This window comes from Bos mutus, chromosome 6, assembly GCF_027580195.1.
Source record: "Bos mutus isolate GX-2022 chromosome 6, NWIPB_WYAK_1.1, whole genome shotgun sequence".
In the NCBI taxonomy this organism is placed as follows: Eukaryota; Metazoa; Chordata; class Mammalia; order Artiodactyla; family Bovidae; genus Bos; species Bos mutus.
Window position 1 is genome coordinate 86,890,944 of NC_091622.1, and position 26,512 is coordinate 86,917,455.

Consider the following 26,512-nt stretch of genomic DNA (forward strand, 5'->3'; position numbering starts at 1 on the left):
ACCTCATATCCTGCATTGGCAGGCGGATTCTTTACCACATTTAACAGAATCCTTGTATGAAGCCATCTGGACCTGGACTTTTGTTTTGGGGGAGTTTTTCAATCACAGTTTCAATTTCAGTATTTGTGATACATTGTTCATAGTTTCTACTTCTTTCTGGTTCAGTCTTGGAAGATTATACTTTTCTAAGAATTTGTCCATTTCTTCCAGGTTGTCCTCCAGGTTGGCATATAGTTGCTTGCAGTAGTATCTAATGATCCTTTGTATTCCTCTGCTGCCAGTTATATTTCTCCTTTTTCATTTCTAGTTGTACTGTTTTTTTTGTTTGTTTGTTTTTCTATTCAAAGAACCAGGTTTTAGTTTCATTGCTCTTTTTTTATTGTTTACTTGATCTCTATTTCATTTATTTCTGCTCTGATGTTTATGATTTTGTTCCTTCTGCTAGCTTTGGGTTTTGTTTTTCCTTCTTTCTCTAGTTGCTTTAGGCATAATGTTAAGTTTTTTGAGATTTTCCTTGTTCCCCAAGGTAAGATGATATTGCTTTAAACTTCCCTTTTAGCATTGCTTTTACTGAGTCCCATAGGTTTTGGATTGTCACTTTTTTGTTTTCATTTGTCTCTAGGTATTTTTTTATTCCTCTTTATTTTCATCAGTGATCCATTGGTTGTTTAGGAACATATTGTTTAGCCTCCATGCGTCTGTACTTTTTACAGATTTTTTTTTTTTTTGTAGTTGATTTCTAATCTCATAGCATTGTAGTCAGAGAAGATGCTTGATATGATTTCAATTTTCATATATTACCAAGAGTTGCTTTGATGTCCAGCATAACCTCTCCTGGAGAATGTTCCATGTATACTTGAGAAGAAGGTGTATTCTGCTCTTTTCAGATGGAATGTTCTATAAATTAAGTCCATCTGATCCAATGTATCATTTAAGACATGTTTCCTTATTGATCTTCTATCTGGACAATCTGTCTAATGATGAAAGTGGGATGTTAAAGTCCCCAACTATTATTGTGATACTGTCGCAATAATCTTTCTTCTTTTGCCTTATATATTGAGGTACACCTTTGTTGGGTACATATGTATTTACAAATTGTGATACATTCTTCTTGGATTGATCTCTTGATCATTAGGTAGTGTTTGTCTCTGTCTCTTGTAACAGACTTTATTTTAAAGTCTATTTTGTCTTATATGAGTATTGCTACCCTAGATTTCTTTTTATTTCTGTTTGCATGATATACCTTTTTCCATCCTCTCAGTTTCAGTCTGTCCCTAGATCTGAAGTGGGTCTCTTGAAGACAGCATATCCAGGTCTTGTTTTGTATCCATTCAGCCAGTCTATGTCTTTTAGACTTAATCCATTCATATTTAAGGTAATTATCAATATGTATGTTCTTATTACCATCTTGTTAATTGTCTTTGATTTGTTTTTGTAGGTTGTTTTTCTATCCTTCATATTTTATTCTCTTCTTGTGTGATTTGATGAATACCATTAGTGTAGTTGAATTGCTTTGTCCTTTTTGTGTATCTACTGTAGATTTCATTTGCAGTTACCATTGAGTGAGTGAGTGAAGTCGCTCAGTCATGTTTGACTCTTTGCGACCCCATGGACTGTAGCCCACCAGGCTCCTCCCTCCACGGAAGGAGGAGGATTCTCCAAGCAAGAATACTGGAGTGGGTTGCCATTTCCTTCTCCAGGGGATCTTCCCGACCCAGGGATCGAACCCGGGTCTCCTGCGTTCCAGGCAGACGCTTTAACCTCTGAGCCACCAGGGAAGTTACCATTAGGTTTTGATATAGCATTCTCTTTTATACAAGATTGTTTTAAATTGTTGGTCTCTTAATTTCAAATGTATTTCCAATATCCTGCTTTTGTACTCTCCTCTAATTGCTAGTTTTGATATCATACTTGTTTATAGATGATTTTCTACATATACTGTGTGTTTGCCTTTACCAGTGAGCTTTTGCATTCATAATTTTCTCATTTCTAGTTATGGCCTTTTTATTTATGTCTAGAGAAGTTCCTTTAGCATTAGTTGTAAAGCTGGTTTGTTAGTGCTGAATTCTCTTAGCTTTTGCTTGTCTAAAAATCTTTTGATTTTTTTTTTGTTGAATATGAATAAGAGCCTTTCTGAGTAGAATATTCTTGGTTTCAGTTTTTCCCTTTCAGTACTTTAAATATATCATGCCACTCCCTTTAGAGTTTCTGTTTAAAAATACACTGATAACCTTATGGGGATTTCCTTGTATGCTGTTACTTTTCCTTTCTTGCTTTCAGTATTTTCTCGTTGTCTTTAATTTTTACCAGTTTAATATGTTTCTCTGTGTGTTCTTCTTGGGTTTATCCTATATGAGACTCTCTACGCTTCCTGAACTTGAGTGAGTGTTTCCCATTTTATGGAAGCTTTTGTCTATTAGCTCTTGAAATTTTTTCTCAGGCTCTTTCTCTCTTCTCCTTCTGGGATCTCTATAATGCAAATGTTGGTGCATTTAATGTTGTACCAGAAGTCTCTTAGACTCTCATCATTTCATTCATTCTGTATTCTGCTCTGCAACAGTGATTTCTACTACTCTGCCTTCTAGCTCACCTATTTATTCTTCTTCCTCATTTATTCTGCTACTGACACCTTCTAGTATATTTTTCATTTCAGTTATTCTATAATTCATCTGTTTGTTCTTCAAAGATTCTAGTTCTTTATTAAACATTTCTTAGACTACCTTTACTATAATTTCTCTGAATTTTTTTCAGGTATCTCCTCTTCCTTTAGTTGTTCTTTTGGGGTTTTACCTTGTTCTGTCATCTGACGTATATTAATATTTCTCTGTCATCTCATGTTGCCTAACTTTCTAAGTCTGTGATCACCTTTCTCCAGTTTGCAGGATTGTAATTCTTCTTGATTCTGGTGTCTGCCCCTGGTGGGTGAGGTTGGTTCAGGGGATTGTGCAGGCTTCCTAATGGGAGGGATGGGTGCCTGCTCATGGTGGGTAGACCTGGGTCTTTTCCCTCTGGTGGGCAGGGTCATGGCAAGGGGTGTGTTTATAGGAGGACTTTGTCTGTCTGCTGATGGCTTGTTCCCACCCTGTAGGTTGTTTGGCCTGAGGCATTCCAACACTGAAGACTGCTGGGTGGAGCTAAGTCTTGGTGCCAAAATGGCAATCCCTGGAAGACCTCATTCTGATGAATATTCCCTGGGGTGTCTGCTACTAATCTTCTTGCTCCAACTGTGAGCCACAGTGGACCTTCACTTCCCCAGACCTGCAGGTAGGTCTGTTCCAGGTTTGAGTGGAGTTACTGCTTTGCTCTAGGTCCCAGTATACCTGAACACTTGTGTGCACTCTTCAAAAATGGAGTCTCTGTTTCTTCAAAATTCAGAAGAACATTCTCTATAGAGCTTCTTTAGGTACTTCTGTTAATCACATGCATAGGTAATCAGAATTACAAATTGTTCTGGTTCAGTTGTCATATGAATTGGGTCAAACTAAAAAAAGTTAAGACTATTGTTCTGTCTTTGGAAGAGAATGAAAAGGAGTCAAGGTAACTTTTATTTATTTATTTTTATTTACAAGTTGTTTATTTTTAATATAAATTTATTTATTTTAATTGGAGGCTAATTACTTTACAATATTGTATTGGTTTTGCCATACGTCAACATGAATCTGCCATGGGTGTACACGTGTTCCCCATCCTGAACCTCCTCCCACCTCCCTCCCCACCCCACCTCCTCCCCATCCCATCCCTCTGTCAAGGTAACTTTTAAAGAAAAAGATGTACTATACAGTAGATGGGAGGACATACAAAAATAAATATTTAAATGATAGCTTATTGCTCTCCAAAATTTTTTGTTAAATTTTTACATCTACAGAGAAACTGAAAGACTGATACAAAGAATAGCTCCATATATTTCATGTAAATGCACTCAGTTTACCAATTTTGACATATTCTTGTGTGCCCTCTCTCTCTCTTTCCCCAACACACATCTCTTATCTTAGTTTTTGGTTGAATCCTTTGAACTTGAGCTCATGTTCATCATGACAATTCATTTTCAGCAATATTAAATACTATTATACTAGCTGAGCCACCAGAGAAGCCCAAGAATATAGTGTAGGTAGCCTATCCCTTCTCCAGGGGATCTTCCCTACCCAGGAATTGAACTGGGATCTCCTGCATTGCAGGCAGATTCTTTATCGCTGAGCTACAAAGGAAACCCATCTAGTTCTATTGCGAGTCTACCTCTTCCTTGATTTTAATGCATATGAAAGAGATAAATTTAAAGCAGATATTTATACTTAAAAATATCAGATAGGAACAATTACATTTTAAAAAGTGGGGATAAAGAGAGAATGATTGAAATTTAAAGAATACTTTATACTGGGTGACCAGGGAAGTCTCTTCTAATGACATTTTAGCAGACACCAATGAAGTGAGAAAGTAATCAAGAATTGACTGGGGGACAGCATTTAAGACAGATGGATGGAAAAGCAAGTACAAAGGGAAAGAGAGATTGATGTAGAAAAGCAAGGAGGCCAGGGTGCCAAACCAGAACGAACAAAGGCAGAATGAAGGGATATGTAATCGAGGCAGGTTAGTAAAGAACTGACATTTTATCAGAATGTGAAGGAGTACGCTTAGTAGTGGTTTTCAATCAGAGACAATATGTCTGGAGTAAGTTATGGTATCACAACGGGTGTCCCAGTATTGGTGTTGGAGGATAGAAGCCAGGGATACTGCCAAATATCCTACAAGGTTTGGAATAGTAGCCAAGAATCATCCAGTTTGTAATGGCAATAGTGCTGAGATAGAGAAACTTTGAGGAACAGAAGACAGAGGTCTCTCAGGCTCTTCTGTGGTCCTGGTGCTGCAAGTGAAACTAAAGAAAGGAAACAAAGGTGGGTGAATGGTTGGGAGGTCTGTAGGAGAGCAGCTTGGACTTCAGGTGACAAGAATGAACGTGAATATGATGAAACATGGTGAAAATAAATATATTTTGAAGTTAGAAACTGCTGGTTTTACAAAAAATTACATGTAGGTATGAGGAGAAGCGGAGAAGGCAATGGCACCCTACTCTAGTACTCTTGCCTCAAAAATCCCATGGATGGAGGAGCCTGGTGGGCTGCAGTCCATGGGGTCGCTAAGAGTCGGACACGACTCAGCGACTTCACTTTCACTTTTCACTTTCATGCACTGGAGAAGGAAATGGCAACCCACTCCAGTGTTCTTGCCTGGAGAATGGGGGAGCCTGGTGGGCTGCCGTCTCTGGGGTCGCACAGAGTCAGACACGACTGAAGCAACTTAGCAGCAGCAGCAGCATGAGGAGAAGAGGAAAATCAGACAAATATACAAACATGCAAGTAGAACCATTCAAGTACTATTGGTATTGGTATTGGTGAAAATCGGCTAAAAGACCTATGTAGATCTAATCAGTATGGAATTGGGTCAATCTATGTCAGCAAAATAAAATTTCACTCAATGTGGTAAATTTATTTGTAAAATTATATACATAGCTGTATACACAGTGTGATTTGTTTTAATATTTGTAGATATAAATATATACATCTGTGCATTATATATTCAACAAAATATTTATCAACAATGATTTTCTCTGAGGGATGGGAGTAAGGGGGTTTTATTTTAGTAAATTGTAATCTTTTGTAACTGGTTTGAATTTCTGAAAATAATCATACTTTTGTAAAAGATCATACATATAGTGGATAAAGTCACCTGCCATATCAGTAAATAATTGTGTACATAGTTAAGTTAGAGAAAGCTGACTTGATAAAACACCTTTTAAGAATTCTGACCTTAAACAAAAGTTGTTCTAGGAGGAACTTGCATTTCTCTCCCTGTGCCTTTGAGATGTAAATGCTTTACCTGAACGGTGTGTGTGTGTGTGTGTGTGTGTGTGTGTGTGTGTTGACAACTTGATCTCTGCCATTTGGAAGGTATACACATGGTGTACATTTTGCTGTCAATCTAATAGACTGATATTCTTAGCAGTCTTTTGTCTGTGCCAATTCTCAGGGGCTTTTTGCCATCTTAACCTTCATTGAGTCAACCTGTGCAACAATGGCCTTTACTGTCTTAGACCATTTTTCAGAATAACCTTTCTGGGTCCTGTTTGCTGCTGCTGCTACTGCTAAGTCACTTCAGTCATGTCCGACTCTGTGTGACCCTATAGACGGCAGCCCACTAGGCTCCCCCGTCCCTGGGATTCTCCAGGCAAGAACACTGGAGTGGGTTGCCATTTCCTTCTCCAATGCATGAAAGTGAAAAGTGAAGTGAAGTCGCTCAGTCGTGTCCGACCCTCAGCCACCCCATGGACTGCCGCCTACCAGGCTCCTCCATCCATGGGATTTTCCAGGCAGGAGTACTGGAGTGGGGTGCCATTGCCTTCTTCGTGGATCCTGTTTAGGAGGCAGGTATTCTCACTCTCTTGTGGGAATACCTCTTGCATCTTATTGAGTCACTGTTTAGATGTCTTATTAATGCCCAGATGATGAATCTTTTCAGTTAGAAGAACTTCTAAATTGGTAAAATTTTAGGGAGCTCTCATTATAAACAGCTTATTGGTACTTATAGAGGGGGGAACAAAGGTGGGAAAAATATATGCATAATGGTTAAGCTAGGAACTCCCTTGTGTGTGCTTAGTTGCTCAGTTGTGTCTGACTCTTCAAAACCCCATGGACTGTAGCCCACCAGGCTCCTCTGTCCATGGAATTTTCCAGGCAAGAATACTGGAGTGGGTTGCCATTTCCTAAATCTCAACCCAGGGATTGAACCCACATCTCCTGCATTGGCAGGCTGACTCTTTACCACTGTGCCACCTGGGAAAACCTTAGGAACTCCCTTAGTTTAAAATAAGCAAACAAACAAACAAAAAAATGGTTTTGGAAGGCTTACTTGTGGTCTCTGTTTCCCTTCAATGGGCCTTACAAATGCTAATACATGTTTAAGGGTAATTAACCTTACTTAGGTTGATTAACACGGAATTAAAAAAAAAGCTGAAGAGAAAGTTGAGACTTCTTCCCAATAAGGTAGAAATTTAAAGGGACTCATTCCCAAAAGATAAATCTATAGATATTTATTAAAGAAATGGAATAAGTGAAACAGACATTAATAGGATTAAAACAACAGGTTTTGATACAATACTACCTAAGATTAGATGGGCCAACATGAAAGGGGCCCAAACAAATCTACTCTACATTTATATACAGAGCTAGGGTAAATATCTAAAAGGTTATAAAAAATTGCACTGAGATATTAGACCAGCAACAGATCAATTAATCAAGTTAAAACATTATATAGGACACATCTCTACCTCCAGATAATGTTATCAAAATTAAATTTATAAAAAGAGTTTTATTTAGTTGACTTAAAAGTAAGCACTTGCAAATTAAATATTTCTAAAAAGTAAATTGGGCAGAATGAATTTCAAGTTCATGTGATGCAGAAAAGAGTCAGTATTAAAGAAAGAAATATTTGTTGGAGAGCTTGTCAGCAAGAAAAAGAGAATTAACTTGGTATGATTTCCATACGTTATAAAATAAAGGTAAATGATATTAATTTTCAGGTGAACTCTTTAGGAAAAATTATGTCTTGGGTATGTCTGTCTAAATAGTTTCTCCAGATTTTTGGTTAACTTGAATTTTGCTGAATTAAGTTAAATGATGGAAATTCATTGAATATCCAGGTAATTTCAAATAATATAAAATACTGAAACATTAACTGCAACATGGGTCTAATATTACCTACTTTTGTCTTCCTTCCAAGAAAGAAATCAAGGACCCCCACTTGGTAGCCTGTCCCGTCCGAGGGACTCTCCCAAGACCAGGGACATGACCCTCCTCTGGCACCCTACTCTTTCCTGCAACAATATAACTTCACCTTGGAATTCTTTTACATTTGCTTGGTGCTGCCTGGAACACAGGAGGGGACCAGCAATTGCTAACTGAGCCAATCACTCTCTCTTCCAGCCTGGAACTTGAAATTCTTCCACAAAGATCACAGAGTTCTCACCTCCTGGGATAAGTCTACCTTCCTTCTCCTCAAAGACAGAAGTAACGCCTACCTGAAGACTCCAAATCTCTTCAGTCTTTTTTAAAATTTAAATTAGATGGTTACAGGAGGATATAAGCATAAGTAGCCCCAAGAGAATTTAGAGAATATATGTGAATTAACATTAACCTTTTTATAATATCTGCTTTCTTCTGTCTCTACATGTCTACCAGGAGAAGGTGAGTGACACAAAGTTTTTAATGTAAATGACATTATTTTTTAAATTGCTTTGTATTTCAAGTACTTTGGGTTTCCCTGGTGGCTCAGATGGTAAAGTATCTGCTTGCAGTACAAGAGTTCCAGGTTCAATCCCTGGGTCATGAAGATCCTCTGGAGAAGGGAATGGCTACCCATTCCAGTATTTTTGCCTGGAGAATTCCTTGGACAGAGGAGCTTGGCAGGCTACAATACATGGACTTGCAAAGAGTCAAACAGGATTGAGCGACTAACACACCAAGAGAGAAACCAAAGATATTGGGTTAATTAGACACACATCTTATACTATATTAAGAAAAGAAATTTTGCTATGAGGCAATGGTATGTTTCTACTTCAGTTCAGTTGATCAGTCGTGTCTGATTTTTTGTGGCTCTTTGAACTGCAGCATGCCAGGCCTTCCTGTCCATCACCAACTCCTGGAGTTCACCCAAACCCATGTCCATTGAGTTGGTGATGCCAACCAACCATCTCATGCTCTGTCATCCCCTTCTCCTCCTGCCCTTAATCTTTCCCAGCATCAGGGTCTTTTCAGATGAGTCAGCTCTTTGCATCCGGTGGCCAAAGTATTGGAACTTCAGCTTCAACATCAGTCCTACCAATGAACACCCAGGACTGATCTCCTTTAGGATAGACTGGTTGGATCTCCTTGCAAGTCAAGGGACTCTCAAGAGTCTTCTCCAACACCATGGTTCAAAATCATCAATTCTTCAGCGCTCAGCTTTCTTTATAGTCTAACTCTCACATCCGTACATGACCACTGGAAAAACCATAGCCTTGACTAGAAGGACCTTTGTTGGCAAAGTAATGTCTCCGCTTTTTAATATGCTGTCTAGGTTCGTCATAACTTTCCTTCCAAGGAGTAAGTGTCTTTAAATTTCATGGCTGCAATCACCATCTACAGTAATTTTGAAGCCCCCAAAAATAAAGTCTGACACTGTTTCCCCATCTATTTCCCATGAAGTGATGGGACTGGATGCCATGATCTTAGTTTTCTGAATGTTGAGCTTTAAGCCAACTTTTTCACTCTCCTCTTTCACTTTCATCAAGAGGCTCTTTAGTACTTCTTCACTTTCTGCCATAAGGGTTGTGTCATCTGCATATCTGAGGTTATTGATATTTCTCCCGGCAATCTTGATTCCAGCTTGTGCTTCCTCCAGCCTAGTGTTTCTCATGATGTACTCTGAATATAAGTTAAATAAGCAGAGTGACAATATACAACCTTGACGTATTCCTTTTCCTATTTGGAACCAGTCTGTTATTCCACGTCCACTCCTAACTAACTGTTGCTTCCTGACCTGCATACAGGTTTCTCAAGAGTCAGGTCAGGTGGTCTGGTATTCCCATATCCTTCAGAATTTTCCACAGTTTATTGTGATCCACACAGTCAAAGGCTTTGACATAGTCAATAAAGCAGAAATAGATGTTTTTCTAGAACTCTCTTGCTTTTTTGATGATTCAGCAGATGTTGGCAATTTGATCTCTGGTTCCTCTGCCTTTTCTAAAACCAGCTTGAACATCAGGAAGTTCACGGTTCACATATTGCTGAAGCCTGGCTTGGAGAATTTTGAGCATTACTTTACTAGCGTGTGAGATGAGTGCAATTGCGCGGTAGTTTGAGCATTCTTTGGCATTGCTTTTCTTTGGGATTGAAATGAAAACTGACCTTTTCCAGTCCTGTGGCCACTGCTGAGTTTTCCAAACTTGCTGGCATATTGAGTGCAGCACTTTCACATGTTTTCTAGAGGTTTCATGTTTCTAGATGTTATGGAATATTCTAATTAGAAAATATGGGTGTGACAAACATTTCAAAATTGATTGCTGCTTGTCTGTTTTCACTACAGATTAAGGTTTTTAAGGGTTGCTGCTGCTGCTGCTGCTAAGTCGCTTCAGTCCTGTCTGACTCTGTGCGATCCCATAGATGGCCTCCTACCAGGCTCCTCTGTCCCTGGGATTCTCCAGGCAAGAACACTGGAGTGGGTTGCCATTTCCTTCTCCAATGCATGAAAGTGAAAAGGGAAAGTGAAGTCGTTCAGTCGTGTCCGACTCTTAGCGACCCCATGGACTGCAGCCCACCAGGCTCCTCCGTACATGGGACTCTCCAGGCAAGAGTACTGGAGTGGGGTGCCATTGCCTTCTCAGTTTAAGGGTTAGAGTTTTAAGGGTTAGAACTATAATATTTTGAAATACTAAATTGTTAATTTAATTGTTAAATATTTTAAACAATTTAAAATATTGTTAAAACTAAGCTTACATACTTTTAAAGGACCAGGATTTACCCCAGAGATGCAAGGATTTTCAATATCTGCAAATCAATCAGTTTGATGTACCATATTAACAAATTAAAGAATAAAAACCATATGATCATACCAATAGATGTAGAAAAGCTCTCCAGAAAGTAGACATAGAGGGAACCTACCTCAACATAATAAAGTTCATATATGAAAAACCAATAGCTAATGTCATTCTCAATGGTGAAACGTTAAAAGCATTTCCTCTAAGGTCAGGAAGAAGATAAAGTGGTCGACTCTCACCACTTTTTTTCAGCATAGCTTTGGAAGTCTTAGACATGGCAATCAAATAAGAAAGAGAAATACAAGGAATCCAATTGGCAAAGAAAAAGTAAAATTGTCACTGTTTTCAGGTGACATAATACTCTATAAAAGTCCTAAAGATGCTGTCAGAAGACTATTAGAACTGATCAATGAATCTGGTAAATTACAGGATACAAAACTGATACACAGAAATCTCTTGCATTCCTATACACTAACAATGGAAGGTCAGAAAGATAAATTAAGGAAATGCTCCCATTTACCATCACATCAAAAATTATAAAATACCTAGTAAAAAACCTATCTAAGCAAGCAAAAGACCTGTTCTCTAAAAACTATAAAATGCTAATAAAAACATTGAAGATGACACAAACAGATGGAAAGATATACCATGTTCTTGGATTGGAAGAATCAGTATTGTCACAATGAGTATGCTATCCACAGAAATCTACAGATTCAATGCCATCTCTATTAAATTATGAATGGCAATTTTCACAGAACTAGAACAATTTTTTTTAAATTTTAATGTAAACACAAAAGACCCTAAATAGATTTGCAAAGCAATCCTGAAAAACAGAGCTAGAGGATTCAGGTTCTCTATCTTCAGACTATTCCACAAGGCTACAGTAAGTAAAATAGTGTGGTACTGGCATAAAAACAGCCACACAGATTAATGGAAGAGAACAGAGCCCGGAAATGAACCTACACTTATATGATCAATTAATCTATGACAAAGGAGGTAAGAATATACAGTGGAGAAAAGACAGTCTCTTCAATAAATGATGCTGGGAAAACCAGAGAGCTATGTGTAAAAGAAGGAAACTAGAATGTTCTCCAATACCATACACAAAAATAAACTCAAAATGGATTAAAGACCTAAGCATAAGACTGGATACTATAAAACTCTAATAGGAAAATATAGGCAGAACACTCTTTGATATAAATTGCAGCAATATATTTTTTGGATCTATTTCCTAGAGAAGTGAAAATAAAACCAAAAATAAACAAATAGAACCTTATTAATAAACTTAAAAACTTTTTCCCAGCAAAGGAAATCAGAAACAAAATGAAAAGAAAAGCCACATATGGAAGAAAATATTTGCAAAGTGATTGACAAGGGATTAATATCCCAAGTATACAAACAGCTCTTATAGCTCAATGTCAAAAAACAAACAACCAAATCAAAAAATGGGCAGAATTTCTAAATAGATAGTTCCTCAAAGAAGACATACAGATATTGTAAAGTAAAATAATAATAATAATAATAATAGTAAATTTTTAAAAATGAAATAAAAAAAGAAGACATAGAGATGGTCAAAAGCATATGAAAAGATGCTCAACATCACTAATTATTAGAGAAAAACAAATCAAAAGTATAATGAGGTATCACCTCATCTGGACAGAATGGCTATCATCAGAACATCTACAAACAATAAATGCTAAAGAGGGCATGAAGAAAAGGAACTGTCTTACACTGTTGGTGGGAATGTAAATTGATACAACCATTATGGAAAGCAGCATAGATGTTCTTTAAAAAACTAAAAGGAGAACTACTATATGATCCAGCAATCATATGCCAGCAGTCCCTTGGCATATATCTGGGAGAAAACCATAATTTGAAAAGATACTGCACTCCAATGTTCATTTCAGCACTATTTACAATAGCCAAGACAGGGAAGCAACCTAAGTGTCCACTGACAGAAGAATGGATAAAGAAGATGTGGCACACATATACATTGCAATATTATTCAGTTATGAAAAAGAATGAGATTATGCCATTTGCAGGAACATGGATGGACCTAGAGATTATCATACTAAGTGACAGGAGTCAGAGAAAGCCAAATATCATGTCACTTATTTGTGCAATCTAGAAAATGATACAGATGAACTAACTTATAATACAGAAACAGACTCACAGACTTAGAAAACAAACTTAAGGTTATCAAAGTGGAAAGGTGGGAGGGAGGGATAAATTAGGAGTTGAGATTAACATATACACACTGCTGTGTATAAAATAGTCAGCAAGGACCTATTGTAAAGCACAAGGAACTCTACTAAATATTCTGTAATAGCCTATATGGGAAAAGAATCTGAAAAGAATGGTTATATGTATAACTTAATGTCTTTGGTTTACACCTGAAACTAACATATTGTAAATCAACTTTCTCTAATATATAATAAAAATTGTATTTCAAAGAGTTAAAAATATAATAGGTAATTAAGACTACTAAAGATAAGGAAAACAATTCAGTATGCAAGAAAAATAAAAGAAAGTATAAGGAATGGAAATTCATTTTGTTAAGTGGAAAGAATTATTTTGTCCTAGAACTCCTTGTTTCTGGAAGGGAAAATAAGGGACCAAACTAATGTGAATACTGAAGTTGTGAAAGATTTGTAAAAAAGGAACCATTAAAAAGACTTTTGTAATATTCCGTTGTATATATGTACCACAGCTTACTTATCCATTCGTCTGCTGATGGACATCTAGGTTGCTTCCATGTCCTGGCTATTATAAATAGTGCTGCGATGAACATTGGGGTACACGCGTCTCTTTCAATTCTGGTTTCCTTGGTGTGTATTCCCAGTGGTGGGACTGCTGGGTCATATGGCAATTCTATTTCCAGTTTTTTAAGGAATCTCCATTAAAAAGAATACATTTGAATCAGTTCTAATGAGGTGGATGAAACTGGAGCCTATTATACAGAGTAAAGTAAGCCAGAAAGAAAAACACCAATACAGTATGCTAACACATATATATGGAATTTAGAAAGATGGTAACGATAACCGTATATGTGAGACAGCAAAAGAGACAAAGATGTATAGAACAGTCTTTTGGACTCTGTGGCGAGGGTGGGATGATTTGGGAGAATGGCATTGAAACATGTATATTATCATATGTGAAACGAATCGCCAGTCCTGGTTCGATGCATGAGACAAGGTGCTCGGGGCTGGTGCACTGGGATGACCCAGAGGGATGGGATAGGGAGGGAAGTGGGAGGGGGGGTTCAGAATGAGGAACACGTGTACACCCGTGGCGGATTCATGTTGATGTATGGCAAAACCAATACAATATTGTAAAATAATTAGCCTCCAATTAAAATAAATAAATTTATATTTTTTTAAAAAGACTTTTGTACATGGTCAGGCTTGAATTAGAATAAATTTAATTAGGTAAATGGATTTTTTTCATTAAAAGTAGGCTGGTACAAGACTGTGTATGTTACTTCTCTCCGTTAAGAGAATACAGTTTTCTTGAAATATTACATTTTGATAATAGATGTGTCAGTTTCTTTGCCTTTAATTGATATGTATTTGTTTTTTAAATCTTTTGTCATTTGGTTAAGTAAATAAGTGTTGTTTCACAGTGATTAATGATCTTATTTGATCAAGCATTTAAAAATTTTTAAAATATTTTTTATTAACTCCCCAAATATCAAATTCTAACTTAAGTTCTTTTGACCTCCCGCTAACTCTGGGATACTTCAAAGAAATCCCTAGAAGTCTCAGAGAAGAGATTAGGCTTATTTGGTATGTAAAATTCCTTGAGAAGCATTGTCAAGTGATTAAAGATAAATCTTCTTAGGGTATAAGTAAATTTCACTGATACATATATTCTAAAACTTATATAGAATTCCTAAAAGTCTGGTATGCAGTGATATATTGTCAGTCATAATTCTAGGTATTATCTTAAAACGTTATATGTCACAGAAATATCAAGTTTCTGATTAATTGCATTGTAATCAGATCTTTAACCATGCCATTTTAAGTCTTGTCATTTATAGACAATCATTACTTTGATGCTTTTATGAAATGAAGATTTTCAAGAAGAGTCATAAAAAAAGGAATTTTTGGCAAATTAAACAATACTGAATTGAGTAAGAAATTACAAAACTAATAAAAAACCTGATGACCACATTCAGATCAATAAAGATTAATTACATAGACCTTAATAAACTGTTAAATATGATTTATAATTTTATGACTTGAAAAGCCAATGTATGTATTTTTAAAACTTTATTTTCCAGAAAAATCTTTCCTCTTATGCTATGATCTACAACAATGGATAAAGTGAAACTTTGTAAACAAAGATGAAATATTTTTCTCTCTGCCTGATCCTTCCATGATTTGGCTTCTCCACCTGGTTTATTGCAATCAGATTACAGCTGTTTATATTAGTAATTGTTTTAATTTGTTCTTTGTTTTGAAATTATCAATGCTTTGTATCTCTCTGCTATACCATGACCTTAGTAATGTTACTAGCTATATTACTTATCCTGTCTATTTTGTAAGATTGCATCTTGTATTATCCAATGCGTAACCAGACAAAATTAATAATGGCTAAAATCTTGAAGCAGTTGATCATATATATAAGTCTACATAGAATAATTAGGACAACTCTAGATATGAAAAGAAGCGACAAGGAAAAATATTTCCTGCATCGTAACAGACTAATACAGGTGATCCAGAAATTTTAGATTATTAGTTGGGTCTAAGCCAATATTTAACACATTGAGTGACCTATCAACAGAATAGTCACCTGATCTAGGGGTGACTTTGCTTTGCATTGTGGGACATGAAATCCCTCCCAAAGACTGGTTAAATTTATGACCAAGAGGTGACACTGTAGAGGAAGAATGTCACTCACTGTATCAGTAAACAAAGGATGTTGCAGCCATCAGCTACTGCAGCCATCCCAGCTGTGCACACTGAGGGGATTCAGGGTGGAAAAGGCAGGAAAATAGCTCTAGACAGTTGAGGTGCATACCAATGAGTCCAGACTCTTGTATCTTCCCATATACAGGAAAGTGCTAAACTCATTAATTTCTAGGTTCTTTGTAATTAAGTTATCTTTTAATGTTCTGAATACCTGATCTTTGTTGCAAAAACTCCTATATATATCCTGGCTCCTCCCTTACCTCTTCAGGACAGTCCCTTAGGGTCATTGCAGAGCCTATTTCCCAGGCTTAAGTCCTCAGCAGGTCTTCCAAATCAACTGTAATTCTCAGTTTTTAGGTGGTGCAGTTTTCAGTTTATACTATTAAATTTCAAACAGGATATCATGTATCTTTTTATAGTCTACATTTTTATTTTTCAAATGTTATTTCAGTAGGCTCTAAAAACAAATTAGAATGTTAGAGAATAATTTTCTGTCTTCCAGCTGCTATGTTGTAATAGATTTTCTTAACATTAATTTTCACACACAATTGCCTCTCTCATTTCAAAATAATATTTTAAAGATGAAAAATAAAAGAAATACCAAAAACAAAAATGTTGTCTTTGAGTAAGCACTATGGTTAAAAGAATACGAAAAGATATATATTTAGCAATGTAACACTATGTGGGTATATATTCATTTATTTCCTCACAATTACCTAAAATGAAGAAATAAATAAAAGTAATCTGTGTGAAGACAGGCTAGAAAACCTGTACACAGAGAAGTCACTCATAATGTCAATGCTAGAAAGAAAAACTGCCCATGACAGCCAGTAGCTGGCCTGGTACTCAGAGCTAGGTCTTGGTATTCATTTGTTGGACATGCATCATTTCCCAGAGAACTGACATTAGACATGGCAAAACCAAAGTTGTATAATCATGTCTAAACACAGGCAAAAACATAACTACTGTACAAACCACAAAAAAGATAAAATATTCCAGCTGAGTGACTACTGCTTTTTTAATTGAAGTCTTTAGCTCCATTTCATTCTTCCGACCTTCTAGGTAAGATTTATTAAGACATCCAATCACAGAATTATGCTCCACTTTCTGACAGCCTCCAAGCCAGAGAAAATCCCTCCTTTTTTAAACCCTCCCCAAGGCAGCTAACACAAAGCCCAGATCCTACTCTACGTGTTTCTCACACCCTCTTACTAAGCTGCCCCAGGATTTGCCATGGGTAGCTTCTCACTCACAGCAACAGCAATAAAATTGAGATTTGTGCCCCTGGTAATATTTGACTGGAAGGAACTAACAAATGTCACTGGTTCTTTGAATGAGCAAATTTGCTTCATAAATTATATTCAGTTTTTTCTGCAAAACATTTTTCTATGACTTAGCTGAGTGCATGGATTTACAGTCTCGCGAGTGTCTAAACTGCTAATTTTTGCTGTATAAGTCATTATTTTTTTTTAAATGAGCTCCTATTTCAATGTTATAACAATATGCTTTAAGTCTGCTAACTTTACCTTTTTGCCATATCATTTTAAATTATTTCAATTTATTTAATTTTTAAATTATGTACAACACAAATTTCAGTTTCTACATTTCCCTTTCATGTTCAGAATATAAAAATAAGCAGGACATTCCAGAAAAGAGGAAAACATCTACATTTATCTGGGATAACTGAGCTTGGCTACTAGTCTACATGGTTGACTATTTTTCCTGTAGTTCCCTGTGACTTTTAAATATATTCCTTCAGCAGCTATCCTTCAGTTCAGTTCGGTTCAGTCGCTCAGTCGTGTCCGACTCTTTGCGACCCCATGAACTGCAGCACTCCAGGCCTCCCTGTCCATCACCAGCTCCTGGAGTTCACTCAAACTCATGTCCATCAAGTCGGTGATGCCATCAGCCATCTCATTCTCTGTCGTCCCCTTCTCCTCCTGCCCCCAAATCCCTCCCAGCATCAGAGTGTTTTCCATAGTTCCTTTCTTTCTTTTATGACTGATCATTGTCTTCTTCTACTCTCTTCCTTGGGCTGCACTTCAGCCCAATTCCAATTTAACAGTAAGTCTTTTAAAATAGATGGTGAGCTGGTAATTTATCTTCATCTCCATGTAAATGAGCCAAGTTCAAATGATGTCCATCTCCAACCTGCATTATCACAAATGCCTCCTAATGTATTTTTCTTTTTCCAGTACTTTTCTGTCCCTAATGTACATTTTCTACCCAATAGCTGGGATGGATCTTTATTTTTTATTTTAATTTTGCAACCTGTCTTGTTGGATCTTAGTTACCTGACCAAGAGTTGAAAACCTTGCCCCCCTGGCATTGGAAGCACTGAGTCCTAACTCCTGGAGTTCAAGGGAAGTCCCTTGGGTGAACTTTTAAAAATGTAAGTCAAATCAAGTCATTTCCCTTCTTAAAACTTTTCAGTGGCCTTTCAGTAAACTTTAAAGTCATCCTTCTTATAAGGGTCTACATCATCTAGCCTTACCTGTCTCCTCTGACTCGTTTCCTAATCTTTTCACTTTGTCACTACTGGCTCCTCTTCAGAGTTCCGTTAATATGCCTCCTCTTCAAATAACACTTTCCTACTACTTAGGAAAGTAGTCTGTCTGTCTCCTCCTAATCACTTTCAAATCTCTTATTCTGTTCTTTTCATATCTGTCACTAACTGATTGTGTATCATTTATTTGTTTACTTGGCTATTTCATCTTCATAACCCATCAAATCTGAGGAAAATGGAAGCAAACACTTAAAGACAAAATCCTACACACAGAAGTGACTGGTTATTAATGCTAAAACTATCAATTCCCAATAATGCAAACTCCAAGGCAATTCTGTCAAATAGAGCACAATTTATAAGAAATATTAGAAAACAGTGGGAACCAACACTTACACCTGTCCCCAACAGGTCAGTGTTGCTGTTGCAGAAAGTGAAGGTATTTCGGATAAAGTTCACCGAGTTCCTTTCATCTAGAGAGACAAAGACAGGGGCATGGGAGAGTGACCTAATGGGTGCTCAGTAGCTCAGGTTGTGTCTGACTCTTTGCGACCCCATGGACTGTAGCCTGCCAGGCTCCTCGGTCCATGGGGATTCTCCAGGTAAGAATACTGGAGTGGGTTGCCATGCCCTTCTCCAGGGGATCTTCCCGACCCAGGGATCAAACCCAGATCTCCTGCATTGCAGGCAGATTCTTTACTGTCTGAACCACCAAGGAATTTCAACCAGAAATTGAGGTGATTTTCCTCTCTTTAACACAGCCAAAATAAGTTATTTAAAAATAAAATAGCAACAAACTCAGAATCAGTATGGTTTTTCAGTCAAGTCCCTTTATTTTCTAAGTAATAATTACATATTCCTTTTCTTCGCTTTTGGTGAGGGCTGTTTCCTTAATGGTGATACTGTTTCAAATTTCTAGTAGCGATCTGAGACTATCTCCAAACTGCTTACCCTGTCCTAGTTTTATGAGGGGCAGAGGAAAATATGCTCCTGCATTTAAAGTGTCCTTGTCCAATCACTGCTTCTCCCTCCAAAGATACCCTGCTTTCCTCTTTATATAAGGTGACTCATCATGATGGATTCCAAATTAAACTTGTCCTTTCTCCTGCTGAGCATAGAGTGGCCAGATTCATCTATTCTCTAACAGAGCTCTTACAAAATAAGATGAAAAAGAATGATCACAATGTAAGTCATAAAACATAAGAACACAGTATGCTTTTACTTTTTGCCCTTGTCAAAACTTATCTAAGGGGAACAGAATAATACAGCATCGCTGATTCATGCTGTCCAAGCAGCCAGTTCATCAGATTCATATGTTTACCAAAACTGACGTTATCATCCAGAAATTGATCAAAGAACCCCACTAGTTTGCTAAGGCAGTGTTGCCTAAGATTCTTCAGAAAACTAGATCTTGGAAATGGGGAGAACTGAAATATACTTAGAGTTCCTTTCCCTGACAACCTGCATTCATAAAAGGAGAATATTTTCCATTGTTTATCAACAAGGCCTGTTAATAGTGAAGTAGACTCCCTTCAAAGAGAAGGAGCCAGCCTTGCACTGCGGGGAAAGTCTGGAGGCCACTCAAGCTAAAAGAAGAGGTAGGGATTGATGCCCTTGAAGGCAAGTTGCAAATATTGACCAATAGTCAAAAGTGAGTGACTGTTGGTGTGCAGTACATATAAACACTCAGAGTGTCGTACGTATTAGGACATTTCTCTAATTCAGTTTCTCAATTCCATTCCAAAGCAGCATACAACCTGATAATGAGTTTAATTCATCCATAAGGCAGATAGAAAATGGGGATGAAAAAGATACGGTGTATTGTATACTCGAAGAAGAAAAGCTAAACAGAGGTAGAGTTGATTATACAGGTAGTATTCTAACATATATGGAGAAAAGGTTAAAAATGCGTAAAATGACCTGTCTCTCTTCATATCTTCAGGGTATTTGGATGACTGCAAATATAATGAAAACATTATTAATCAGGCCTTCAGGCCTAAATTCTATGATATTTTAACCCTGTTCAGTAAACTCAAATCTACCCTTGGACCATCCACCCAGAATGACTTAAGAAAATAACAGTGTTGTATAAACGTCCACTAAAGATCAGTAAAGGGAGAGAGAAAGCAAGGGAGGAAGGAAGGAAGAAATGAAGGAAATAAAGAACATGCACCTTTTGGACCTATACAAAGATTTTTCCAAAGGGAAAAAGAAAGCGTAACGGAACTTTCAAAAGATTAGTTTAGAGAGCATTCTTTTGCAGTAAACCCCACATTATTAATAGCATTTTTACAAACTGTAGTTCTAATTGAATTGTCAATAACTAACTCGTTTCCAAGGCAAACCATTCAATACCACAGTAATCCAAGTCTATGCCCCAACCAGTAACGCTGAAGAAGCTGAAGTTGAACGGATCTATGAAGACCTACAAGACCTTTTAGAACTAACACCCAAAAAAGATGTCCTTTTCATTATAGGGGACTGGAATGCAAAAGTAGGAAGTCAAGAAACACCTGGAGTAACAGGCAAATTTGGCCTTGGAATACGGAATGAAGCAGGGCAAAGACTAATAGAGTTTTGCCAAGAAAATGCACTGGCCATAACAAACACACTCTTCCAACAATACAAAAGAAGACTCTATACATGGACATCACCAGATGGTCAACACCAAAATCAGATTGATTATATTCTTTGCAGCCAAAGATGGAGAAGCTCTATACAGTCAGCAAAAACAAGACCAGGAGCTGACGGTGGCTCAGACCATGAACTCCTTATTGCCAAATTCAGACTTAAATTGAAGAAAGTAGGGAAAACCACTAGACCATTCAGGTATGACCTAAATCAAATCCCTTATGATTATACAGTGGAGGTGAGAAATAGATTTAAGGGCCTAGATCTGATAGATAGAGTGCCTGATGAACTATGGAATGAGGTTCGTGACATTGTACAGGAGACAGGGATCAAGACCATCCCCATGGAAAAGAAATGCAAAAAATCAAAATGGCTGTCTGGGGAGGCCTTACAAATAGCTGTGAAAAGAAGAGAAGTGAAAAGCAAAGGAGAAAAGGAAAGATATAAACATCTGAATGCAGAGTTCCAAAGAATAGCAAGAAGAGCTAAGAAAGCCTTCTTCAGCGATCACTGCAAAGAAATAGAGGTGAACAACAGAATGTGAAAGACTATGGATCTCTTCAAAAAAATCAGAGATACCAAAGGGACATTTCATGCAAAGATGGGCTCGATAAAGGACAGAAATGGTATGGACCTAACAGAAGCAGAAGATATTAAGAAGAGATGGCAAGAATACACAGAAGAACTGTACAAAAAAGATCTTCACGACCCATATAATCACGATGGTGTGATCACTGACCTAGAGCCAGACATCCTGGAATGTGAAGTCAAGTGGGCCTTAGAAAGCACCACTATGAACAAAGCTAGCGAAGGTGACGGAATTCCAGTTGAGCTATTCCAAATCCTGAAAGATGATGCTGTGAAAGTGCTGCGCTCAATATGCCAGCAAATTTGGAAAACTCAGCAGTGGCCACAGGACTGGAAAAGGTCAGTTTTCATTTCAATCCCAAAGAAAGGCAATGCCAAAGAATGCTCAAAGAATGCAACACAATTGCACTCATCTCACACACTAGTAAAGTAATGCTCAAAATTCTCCAAGCCAGGCTCCAGCAATACGTGAACTGTGAACTTCCTGATGTTCAAGCTGGTTTTAGAAAAGGCAGAGGAACCAGAGATCAAATTGCCAACATCCGCTGGATCATGGAAAAAGCAAGAGAGTTCCAGAAAAGCATCTGTTTCTGCTTTATTGACTATGCCAAAGCCTTTGACTGTGTGGATCACAATAAACTGTGGGAAATTCTGAAAGAGATGGGAATACCAGACCACCTGATCTGCCTCTTGAGAAATTTGTTTGCAGGTCAGGAAGCAACAGTTAGAACTGGACATGGAACAACAGACTGCAAAAGGAAAAGGAGTACGTCAAGGTTGTATACTGTCACCCTGCTTATTTAACTTCTATGCAGAGTACATCATGAGAAACGCTGTACTGGAAGAAGCACAAGCTGGAATCAAGATTGCCGGGAGAAATATCAATAACCTCAGATATGCAGATGACACCACCCTTATGGCAGAAAGTGAAGAAGAACTAAACAGCCTCTTGATGAAAGTGAAAGATGAGAGTGAAAAAGTTTAATTAAAGCTCAACATTCAGAAAACAAAGATCGTGGTATCCGGTCCCATCACTTCATGGGAAATAGATGGGGAAACAGTGGAAACAATGTCAGACTTTATTTTTCTGGGTTCCAAAATCACTGCAGATGATGACTGCAGCCATGAAATTAAAAGACGCTTACTCCTTGGAAGGAAAGTTATGACCAACCTAGATAGCATATTCAAAAGCAGAGACATTACTTTGCCAACAAAGTTTCATCTAGTCAAGGCTATGGTTTTTCCTGTGGTCATGTATGGATGTGAGAGTTGGACTGTGAAGAAGGCTGAGCACCGAAGAATTGATGCTTTTGAACTGTGGTGTTGGAGAAGACTCTTGAGAGTCCCTTGGACTGCAAGGAGATCCAACCAGTCCATTCTGAAGGAGATCAGCCCTGGGATTTCTTTGGAAGGAATGATGCTAAAGCTGAAACTCCAGTACTTTGGCCACCTCATGCAAAGAGTTGACTCATTGGAAAAGACTCTGATGCTGGGAGGGATTGGGGGCAAGAGGAGAAGGGGATGACAGAGGATGAGATGGCTGGATGGCATCACTGACTCAATGGATGTAAGTCTCAGTGAACTCTGGGAGATGGTGATGGACAGGGAGGCCTGGCGTGCTGCGATTCATGGGGTCGCAAAGAGTTGGACACGACTGAGCGACTGATCTGATCTTAACTATATAATAATATACTACTGCAATTATTCTATAATTAATATTATGATCATTATCAAATAATTCAGAATTGAATTAATTCTGAAATACCATAGATGACAAATCATAAGGATGTTTTTAGTTTTCATATCATAATAACATTGTCATAACAAATACATATTCATATTTTTTGTTATTTCTTTCCACATTAAAATGGGAAATTCACCAATGCACACATAACATTCAAAATCCTTTTATCTATCTATCTATATATACCTTGAAACTAAAACCATGTAAACATTTTGTCAACATTTTTATTTCAAACAGCAGAACTAGAGTGCTGTTCCCAACTAAGATTATTGTGATATTACTTTATTTGTGTGTGTGTGTGTGTTCATTTTCTTTCTTTTTTTAAAATTTTATTTTATTTTTAAACTTTACAATATTGTATTAGTTTTGCCAAATATCGAAATGAATCCGCCACAGGTATACCTGTGTTCCCCATCCTGAACCCTCCTCCCTCCTCCCTCCCCATACTCTCCCTCTGGGTCGTCGCGGTGCACCAGCCCCAAGCATCCAGTATCGTGCATCGAACCTGGACTGGTGACTCATTTCATACATGATATTATACATGTTTCAATGCCATTCTCCCAAATCTCCCCACCCTCTCCCTCTCCCACAGAGTCCATAAGACTGATCTTTAAACTTGAATGGTTATTTCTTGACATCGGTGGCATTTATATGATGGATTCATGTTAAGCTGTATATTTATGATTTGTGAACTTTTCTATACAGATGTTATCCTTCTTTAGACATAATTTTTAAAGGTCTTGGATAGTTTTCTTTTGTACAGGTGCTTGACTTTTTTGGGAAGCACTTTGAAAATTCACATAACTTGGGTAAGCAGCTAGTTATATCAGGAGTCTTAAGGAGCCATGGAAATAGAAAAGACAGTTCAGTGCATTTTGGTATGGGAGGTAGAGTAAGTGTGTGTGTGTGTCTGAATAGCAACTTCTCTTTAAAGCAACTTGTCACCTGTCATTAGGAACCCAGGTAATAGTAAGTTATTACTGAATATCAACAATACACACTTTTAGACTCTATGTGAATTGTAAAATTTCCAATCTAAATTCAGATCCATCCTCAGAAAAAGTTATAAAAATGAATCATCTTCAGGGCAAATCTTGGCAAAAGTAGATAAACTGGAATAAACAAACATGTTTATATATATTTTATAATGCATACATAAAATTTTATTTATGTACAAGGATGAGAGTATTTTTGTCATTAAAATGATAAAATATCTAATAATAATAATATAATAACCAATGATGTATGTTAAAGGAACTATTTATAAAAGTTTGTATTAAAATAAGAATGTTTGGAATGAATTAACATTAAAAATTTAAAACATGCATTAGGTTTTAATGAAATTAATGGTGATTCACATAAATGTTTCAGTTGCTTAATGAATAGATTTCTAATTAAAACTGGATTAAGTTCCACTAAATGTCATCTATTTCTACTCCAACTGAAACTGGAGCTCATTGCTTAGATGTTTATCATAAATATCATAAGTAAAAATTTTAGCTCACTGGGTAATACAGAATTTTCCATCCCTTTGATTTTATTATCTATGCCTTAGGTGAAAACAGGGATATTTATTATCAAAGTGGGAAATATGACAGGGTGATCAAATTGAGATTTCCCCCAAGTATTATTTACATTGTATCATCCACATGCATCTCTTCCAATAATTTTTTGATTACTCTGTGCTTCCAAATTTGACTCATTTATTACTGTATTCACACATTTTCTAATTTTCTAATTTTTTATTCTGCCTTACAGATCTTTCCAATTTTAGGCTCATTTCCAAGCAATATCTATTAAATTTATGCAAAAATAAAAAGCAAACTAAATATCCATAATCAATAGTTTTGAAGTATTTCGATAGGCATTTCTTTCTTTTATTTATTAATAAATTTTATTTTTAAACCAGTTTTAGAGTCACAGAAATATTGAACAGAAAGCAGGGTTTCAATATACTGCTTATGCTCACATACACAGCCACTCCCACTACCAACATTCTGCCTCAGAATGGTACGTTTGCTATATTCAGTGAACCTACATTGCCACATCATTATTATTGTATAATATTTTAAATTAAAATTTACCTAAGAATTTCAGTGTTAATCTGTTCCTTCAGGCAGTTTGAATGGTATTGTTTGTGAAGATATACATATGGTTTTAGAATATCTGAAAACACCTCTTATTCAGTGAGGCACAGTTTAGAAACCAGAGTTTTAAATAATACCAGCTAGAAATTTATAAAACACTACTTATTGTATCACCTGGTCATCAGTAAGAACTCAAAACATTTTGTAAACTATTTTTTCCTTATGCGTTCAATTAAAATTTTTTTTAAATTATTATTATTATTTTTACTTTACAATATTGTATTGGTTTTGCCATACATCAACATGCATCCGCCACAGGTGTACATGTGTTCCCCATCCTTTTTAAAGTGATTTTTAAGAAATTAAGTTTGACAGATGGCCAAAAGGCACATGAAAAGATGTTCCTATCACTAATTATCATAGAAGTGCAAAACAGCTAAAATGAGGTATCACCTCACATCAGTCAGAATGGCCATCATTCAAAAGTCTACAGATAATAAATGCCAGAGACGGTGTGGACAAAGGGAACCCTCCTACACTGTTGGTAAGAATGTAAAGGGTACAGTAACTGGAAAACAGCATAGAGTTTCCTTGAAGAACTAAAAATAGAGCTACCATGTGAGCCAGCAATATCACTCCTAGGCATATATCCAGAGAAAACCATAATTCCAAAAGATGGGTGCATCCCAGTGTTCATTGCAGCACTATTTACAACAGCCCTAGACATGGAAGCAACCCTAAACGTCCAGTGACAGAGGAATGGATAAGGAAAAAGTGGTACATATATACGATGGAATATTAGTCAGCCATAAAAAAGAAGGAGATGCCATTTGCAGCAACACAGACCTAGAGATTATTATACTACATGAAATAAATCAGACAAATATATATGATATCACTTATATGTGGGATCTAAAAAAATGATATAAATAAACTTATTTGCAACACAGAAACAGATTCACAGACTTTCAAAACAAACATAATTACCAAAGGGAAAAGGAGGAAAGGAGTAATACTTTAGGAGTTAGGGATTAACATATACATACTACTATATATAAAATAGATAACCAACAAGGACCTACTATATAGCACAGAGAGCTATATTCAATATTTTGTAATGACTTACAGGGCAAAAGAATCTGAAAAGGAAAAAAAATATAAATGAATCCCTGTGCTGTACATTTGAAACTAACACAATATTTTAAATCAACTATACTTCAATAAAAAATAAAAATTTAAAATAAGTTTGCATTATTGCCATACGCTGAACATTTCTTTATAAATTACACTCCTTTATCTGTATAAGTGGTGTTTCTATCCTATATTTGCATAGTACTATATTGTTTCCAAAGCACAATGATACTTCATCTGTTAAGCATGATGAGTACATTTATAGAAATGTAAAATGACCTTCATTATCACAGCTCTGAAACTCGTTGGCATCCTAAGTAATCAAAGAAAGCCCAACTATATATAATCAGT

The 26,512-nt window shown here is 36.7% G+C and overlaps 1 non-coding gene across 1 annotated transcript; it reads right to left on the minus strand.

Moving 5' to 3' along the window:
* Positions 1–1,706: 1,706 nt before the first annotated feature.
* On the minus strand, positions 1,707–1,778 carry TRNAS-GGA (transfer RNA serine (anticodon GGA)). The gene has a single exon. It is a non-coding gene; the product is annotated as a tRNA-Ser (tRNA).
* Between the last annotated feature and the right edge of the window lie 24,734 nt (positions 1,779–26,512).